The sequence below is a fragment of the Prionailurus bengalensis genome, chromosome F2, assembly GCF_016509475.1.
Source record: "Prionailurus bengalensis isolate Pbe53 chromosome F2, Fcat_Pben_1.1_paternal_pri, whole genome shotgun sequence".
Lineage (NCBI taxonomy): Eukaryota > Metazoa > Chordata > Mammalia > Carnivora > Felidae > Prionailurus > Prionailurus bengalensis.
In genome coordinates, this window is record NC_057353.1 from 79,307,301 (window position 1) to 79,314,938 (window position 7,638).

The 7,638-nt window shown below is 45.9% G+C and overlaps 1 pseudogene; it reads left to right on the forward strand.

Annotated features, from left to right (window-relative positions):
* LOC122496008 overlaps window positions 1–4,919 on the forward strand; it is an 82,475-nt pseudogene extending 77,556 nt beyond the window's left edge.
* The last annotated feature ends 2,719 nt before the right edge of the window (window positions 4,920–7,638 follow it).

Consider the following 7,638-nt stretch of genomic DNA (forward strand, 5'->3'; position numbering starts at 1 on the left):
GCAACTTTCTTAGCAAAGAGAACCGTATGAAAGCATGACTTTTACAGTGGGAAACCTGACAAATCCTTTCTCTAGCCAGGTGATAGAGGTTAACGTCACTAGGGACAAGTCATATTGACCACAGGTACCCTTGATAAACTAGGGGAATGTCACTCTTGAACTTCTTCCCCGAATCTAACACACCAGTCTGATAATGAAGACAATATCAGAAATCCTAACAAAGGAACATTCTCCCAAATGACTCAACCATCAATCCTCAAGACTGGCAAAGTCACAGAAAAACAGGGAAAACCTGAGAACTTGTGAGAGCTGAGAGGAGCCTAGGGAGCCATGACTGCGTAATGTAATGTGGCATCTTGAATGGGATCCTGGAAGAGAAGAGAAAGGTTGTTATCCAGATACCCTCTTTTCACTAAAGGATGAACTTTAGATAATAACCTGTCTATTCACTAATTGTGGTAAGCACTCTGCCGATAGAAGATGTTAAGGGAAGATAGATGCAGGATACATGGGAACTCTCTGTACCTTCTCTGCAATAATTCTTTAAATATGAAACTGCTCAAAAATTAAAGGTGATCTTTATTTTTTAAAGGTCTTTTAAAGCTTGCCTTAAGTGTAGCAGAGCTGACCTGAGTCTGTCATTGGATTTCCTCAAGGCATATAAAAGAAAAAACCCTGGCAGGGTATATGCTATATAGTTGCCTCATCCCATGCTTTAGCTTTCTCTGAAGTGCAGTTACAGCTTTCCTTGAAATAGTTTTGGTCTGATGGGGCCACTTTTCCCAGAATGGAAAGTGCCTGTGTGTTTATACCCTCCCCCAACCCTGTACCAGTTGGCCTTAGTGTACCCAGTTGACTAATGGGTACAGGAATAGAGCCTGAGGTGCAAGTCTGAGAAGTGACACTCCAGAGTTCCTCTGTGTGATCGACAGATGTGACCCTCCATGGGACTAAAACTGGTAACTAAAGGGTCAATAGGACTAAACTACAGTGCAACTTCTTACCCAGATCTTTTATCTTTTGCCTCTAAATTTCTCTGACCCTCCTCCTTTGCCTTCGGAATTTCCCTGACCCTCTTCCCTCAGGAAAGCACACTGGAGCCTCGCTCTCCCCTCTAGATCTCCTCATTTGGCTGCCTCTCAAATAAACCCTTTTCAAAGCTGCTCTGGGCTTTGCTGCATGTGAGGCAGATGAACTTGGGTCTAACTACAGGATCTTAGCTGAAATTTCATCCTTGTTTGGATTCTTCCCCTTTCCTGGTCTATATCCTCCACTCATTATCAATTTATCTTGCATGCTTAATGAACTACTTTTACACATGCCTTCATCACAGGAAACGTGATAGAAGGTACTGGAAGCACATTGAAAGGGTAGATCTCATGAGCCAGATCAATCATTGTCCAGGTGGTCAACAGACCCATCAGTGGTGGTAAATGGAGTGTGGGAAGCTTCTGCTATGGTGGCACTACAATTAAAGCTCTTCCCTGTGGGGAATTGGGGGTGAGCTAGAAGTGGAATGGTTTCTCTGCTTGTTCATTAGTCCTGTATTTAGAAGATACAGGGAGAAGTAGTTACAAGGACTGTAGGGCAAAATAGAGACCTAAGAAAAAACCAAGGGCTCAAGTCAGCCAACAGTGAATTTAAGGTATAATGTGAAAATTCAAAACTTCATGCCCTCCTCTAAAGAGAGCCTCATTTCTTGTAACCAAGCTGCAGATGAACCACAGGATATAATTATAAGAATAACAATTTAAGAGAAGGCTGTATTCTCAGCCTGGGAAAGTTAACTATGTTCAAGCCAAGGCTCTTCTAGAGAAGGAACGGCATCCTGACACAGGATAGTTGTGCATCCACCCACGAGATCCCCATCACATGGTACTTTTCACAACCTGGATCTCCTGAACTCTGGGCCCGCAAAACTCACCTTTGCTCTGGAAGACCTCAGCCCCCTCCATTTATTGATGGTCTATGCGGAAGTTCAACTGAGGCAGATACTTGTGAGCACAAGATCTGCCCTGTGAGCTATCTACCCTATCTCTGCTCTTGGACTTGAGACCAATAACTAGGGTCAAGTCTCATGACCCAATTAGGGGTAATAGTAACAATGTTCACAGATTCATCAAAGCAGCTACAACAACTGGCCCAAAGGTATTACTGGGAACTGGGAAATTAAATCTAGGAATAGATCTGGGTGCTGCTGGATCAGAAAAAGATGAAAAAGTAAGGAAGAATGAATGTTGACCTAGAACATTCTCCCATGGCTTGGGATTCAATGCCTAGGTGAGGGCCCTTGGGGACAACCTTACCACCATTGGGAGAGGTTCTGTAAGTGATGGGGGGGAAAAGTCTCAAGTGGAATGAGGTGGAGATGCTAGAACTGTCTTGGTCTCAAGTGGTCAAGGGCTCAGGCAAGAAGGTGCACTAGAACAGAACTGTGTGAGATTAGTAACCTCATCAACTGATCAGTTCCTAGAGGGGCCCAGAAGATGCTGTTTTCAATTAAACCTGCTGGAGGAAGGCATTGACTTTGTTGAAACTCAGTGGTAGTGGCCATCTTGAGATGGAGGGGGATATTAGGAAGTGCTGTTACAGATCTGTGTCTCCTAGTGTCAGTGGGTTGGTGGGCTATAGAGTAGCAGAGGACATGGGACGGGCCACAGCCAGCTATCAAAGCCCAGGCTTATATGATCGTTACATTAGGTGGTGAGATCACAGGGATAACCAAAAGTCTTACCCCCCGGAATCCCATACCCCATAAGGACAAGATGAACAGGCAGCCGACAAAGGAACTATGTATATGTATGTGAAAATACGTAAGTGTGTACATACACAGAAAGGGAGGATGAGCCAAAGGCTAATAGAAAGTCTTCACCACTCTTGCAATTTTCAGAACTGAGCCAGTTCAATCTGAGGACTTATCTATCAAAATAGAAGAAAGCTCACCTTGAGAATGGACCTAGCAATGTCATAACACCTGGAGTGATCCAAATAACACCGGAAACAACTGTAGTAGTGATTTTTTTCCTTTAAGGATCCTTTGGTTATTTCCTCAAAGGACTGGACGCGGAAAGAACACCTGCATATAGGGATTTTGGATATAAATGTGAACTAACTTGATTCACTGTGGGGTCGGGGGGGGGAGACTTTGGGACCCCAGAGTAGTATGAACTTAGAGATCAAGTGATAAATGGGGTTCTGAACCAGCTCTGACCAACAATAGAACTGAAATGGTCCACTGCCCCATCTGCTAGTCACTTTTCCAGTTCCTAAATGTACAATCAGGGTGGACATAGTTGGTAACTGACCAAATTCTCACTAGTTCTTTGACCAGTGGGATAGAAGCTATTATAGTAGGAAAGGCCCAATGGAATGCATATAATGGATGCATCTCAGCCAGGATGGTCCAGATAACGTCTGTTGCAGAATGGAAGAGATGAGTGCCACTCTCAAAGACGTAAGGAGTCCTGACGTAAGGATCACCGTAGCCCCAGAATAATCCCTTCAGAAGCCAGGTGAATTACCACTTATGGTGTGCTTTCTCAAAGCCAACACCTCAGGCTGCTGCTGGGCTTGCTCTGACTCCAACCCAGACAGCTGAAGGTGCCTGGAAGTTCCCATCTCCCTAAGTGACCATAGCCAGTGGCTGATAGGGGCTGGAGGTTGAAAGTCTCCTCACTTTGAGAGGATGTCCCATCCTCTTGGCCTATTTTGTTTCAGCCACTGCATGGCTTTCAGCTCCATGCACACAGAACCCAAAAGTACATTGCCCCAGCTGCACACAGCATCTGCCCTTTGACTATGGGGGATTTTCTGTTCTCAGAATCCAGTCCATTGCTATGTATTGGCCTCTTCCCTCTCCCACCCTGAGAAAGGTCCTTGTTCCATTTCAGAGATGATGAAACTGAGCAAGTCTCTTGTCTTTTCTACACTTCAAAGATCTCTGCTGGGTAGCCTCGGGTAAATCACCTTGACTTGTGCCTTAGTCTTCCTGCCTGTAAAACTGAAGGGGATTTGAATAGATGAGCCATAAGGTATCTGTTTCCTATACGTGTTGTGACCATCCAGCTTTTTTTCTTCTCAGAGTTAACACGGTCCTTTCTAATATGTATTTTAATGGCTACCCCAGAAAGTGTCCCCCACCCCACACTCCCATCCCTGCCTATTCTTGATGACACATGTATTTGTATAAGAGTGAGGTGAAAGGCAATAGATGGAAGAAAGTGTGTTAAATACAAAATACCATCACTGTGGGAAATCATAGCTATGTCCTGGGATAGATTATAAGGACTGCATTGCAAAGCAGACCACTGGTTTCTGGCTTTGCTGGAAACAGTGGACTGGTATCTAGCTAATATATATCTAGGGGCAAAGTCCCAGCTAGTGTCTCTGTGCCCTGCTGCACCTGCCACTCTGACCCCTGCTGAGAAGATGCTCATGAAAAGGCCCACAAGTCTGCAGGTGTCACCAAGTGCAAGGCTGTCACTGCCTCCAGGGAGTGCAGTGATGTGTCCCTAGTTATGCTCAAGAAGGTGTTGGCGGCCACCAGCAATGACCCAGAGAAAAACAGCAGCATCAAGCTGGGCCTCAAGAGGCTGATGAGCAAGGGCACCCTGATTCAGACCAAGGGCACTGGTGCCTTGGGTTCATTCAAGCTCAACAAGGTGGCCTCAGGGAAAGCCAAGCCTAAAGCCAAGATGGCAGGCATGGCCAACCCCAAGAAGGCCATGGGGGCAAGTACCCCCAAGAAGAGTGCCAAGAAGACCCCAAAGAAGGCGTAGAAGCTTTTAGCAACTTCAGGAACCAAAAAGGCCAAGAATCCCAAAAAAGTGAAAGCAGCCAAGGCCAGGAAGGCACCCAAGAGGCCAGTGAAGACCAGAAAGCAGTATCTGCTCTGCAATGCGTCCCCTATAATCTCCTAACTCAGGACCTAGATAATGGATTTCCCACAAATCACTAACTCCCCTCATGTGTGCACGCAGATGCGCGCACACACAACAGCAGTAACAAGGAATCTAGCCACTGCCACATGGCTTCAAACAAAACCTCTATTTTTGGATTTACCACCACCTTCCCTGGGTCCGTTAAGGGGTGGAGTACATTAAAATCCTGACAAGCTTGCTGATGTATCCTGAATCTTCAGGTTTAAGAGCTATTTTTAGGATTGCAATATAAAACCCAGCACTGAGAAACCTAGGAGAACCAATCATGACACCCCAGAGGTGAACTGGGGGAGGGAAGGAGGCCGCTAACATCCTTCAGTCCTCCTGCCTGAGCTGAAGTTTTTCAGCAGACTATTTATAAAATCTACCCTGTATGCTTCCAGAAACCATCAGAAGCAGCCTCTTCTTTATTTTCAGCATGTGCCAGGAACTAGTCTGAGTCAGGGTCACACTGGAGTTCAGTTGAAGGTCACTGAGTGAAGCTCCTCTGGTCCCAGCCATCTCAGGTTAGCTGGACTGTATTGTTCCAGGCTTCCTGTCTGCTTCTGAGCTGTCCTCCAACCTTTGGTGCTGAATCTTTGCTAACATGCCCATATGTGAATCCAGATGCAAGTCCTTTCCTTGCACTCAAATGCAGCACCGCATTTTGCCACCCACTGAGTACAATATCATACCATATTTCCCCATTACCTTGAAAACCTAAAATACTTAGGAATTCCAGAATGCTTAGGAATGTCACTGTATTTTCAGGGTTCATTATTGTCCATTCAATTGCGTATTGCTCTACAGTGTGCAAATTTTACATGCAATTATTTTAGTTGAAGTCCAGAATCTTGAAGTGGATAATCCATTAATGTATCTCTTAACATGCCAACATACGAACAGTGTGGTGATAGGTACAATAGTGCACGAAGGATCAAGTTGGGATTTAGAGTTTGCATCGTGGTTATTTTGCAGGAATTGTGGGATGGCAGGAGGTGGGGAAGGAAACAGGTGGAACAGGAGAACATGAGCTGCAAGTTCCTCATCTGTAAGAGGAGATTGGAAGAAAAACTGGCCTCCCTGGATTAAAAAAATTTTTTTAATGTTTTTATTTATTTTGAAAGGGAGAGCATGAGCTGGGGGAGGAGCAGAAAGAGAGAGAGAGAGAGAGAGAGAGAGAGAGAGACAGACAGACAGACAGACAGACAGAATCCGAAGTGGGCTCCAGGCTCTGAGCTGTCAGCACAGAGCCTGATGTGGGGCTCGAACCCACGAACTGTGAGATCATGACCTGAGCTGAAGTCAGAAGCTTAACCGACTGAGCCACCCAGGTGCCCCTCCCTGGATTTTTGTATGGACCAAGGAAAGAACTCATTAATCAGATTTGACTTTGTAAAATTCTACACAAATGTTTATTGGCTAACAGTCACTCAACAAACAGAAAACAAGACCCTTTTTGTGATATTCAGATGGAACTGGTTTTTACTGCAGCTCTTCTAGCTGAACACTAATGGACTTTAGGAGGAGACAGAGCTCAAAGCTGCATCGGAGGGGAATTATGTTCTTACAAGTAATTTCTGAGATGGGAGGGGGAATTATAATGCAACTACCTTAAACCATTTGTTCCCTGAAGTGTGGCCATAAATCAGAATGATGGGCACATGATCATGTTCTGCAGGAATGTGAAATATTCTGCAGGAATATTCTGGGAATATCAGATACAAGCGGATTCAGGTAGGTTCTCCATGAAGCAAACCCAATATAGTATGTAGGCACTTGATAAGAAAGGGCCCCAAGGACCATCACTGGCAGGAAGAGGGAAGCAAGCAGGGGTTGCCACGTAACATGGAAAGCCCTTGCACACCACCTGCCATGTGAGCAGGTGGGGGCAGTGTGATGGTGACAGGACACCTGGAGTAGTCTCTACACAGATCCAGGGGTGGCTGTTTCAGAATCCCACAGGCCTGTCTTCCTGGAAGAAACTGAGAAAAGGGAGATAAGTAGGATGAAACATATCCCCACCAGAGAACGGTTTTGAGTCCACAAAACCGGGCATCTCTGCTGGGTCCAGGCTCTCATCCCTGAGGCACTGAATCCATTTGCACTTACCATTTGCCATCACCACTAAGCAAAGGAGCTCTGAGAAGTAGCCTAATGGGCTACTTGGGTGCCACCCTATTCCTTTCTGCTCCTTTTATATAAGAGCCATCCCGTCTCCTGATGATTGGGACTAATTACTCTGACCAAGACAGCAGCCCTTCTTGTCTGCTGGTCTCTGGACACCAGCAACCCGAGGTTCCCAAAAGCTAAAGCTTGCTTGGCCTCCTCACAGTGAAATTCCTCACCACTGGGGCGAGGGGATCAGAACATCTTATCCTGCAAGGCCCAGACTTACTAGGGCAGTAAACGCAAAGGTGCCAAGTCAGACATTGGGAATAAGTGAGGACACACTGGCTTCTACCCTTCTGTGTCCCCAGTAGGGGAAAACCTACAGGTCTGGGAATAGCTGTCACATATGATTCAGTGCATCTACTACATCCTGGAGGCTGGGTCTGAGCTCCCCTAAAGCTTTCCCCTTCATGGCTATTCAGGCTTCATCAGGAGGGCAGCGCATGGGTCTCCCAGTATGGCCTACAACTTGTATACTCCTGATCACTGTCCTCCTGTCATGTAAAGTAGGGACCCTGATCTGCTGAGGTATTGTGTAAAGTCCAGG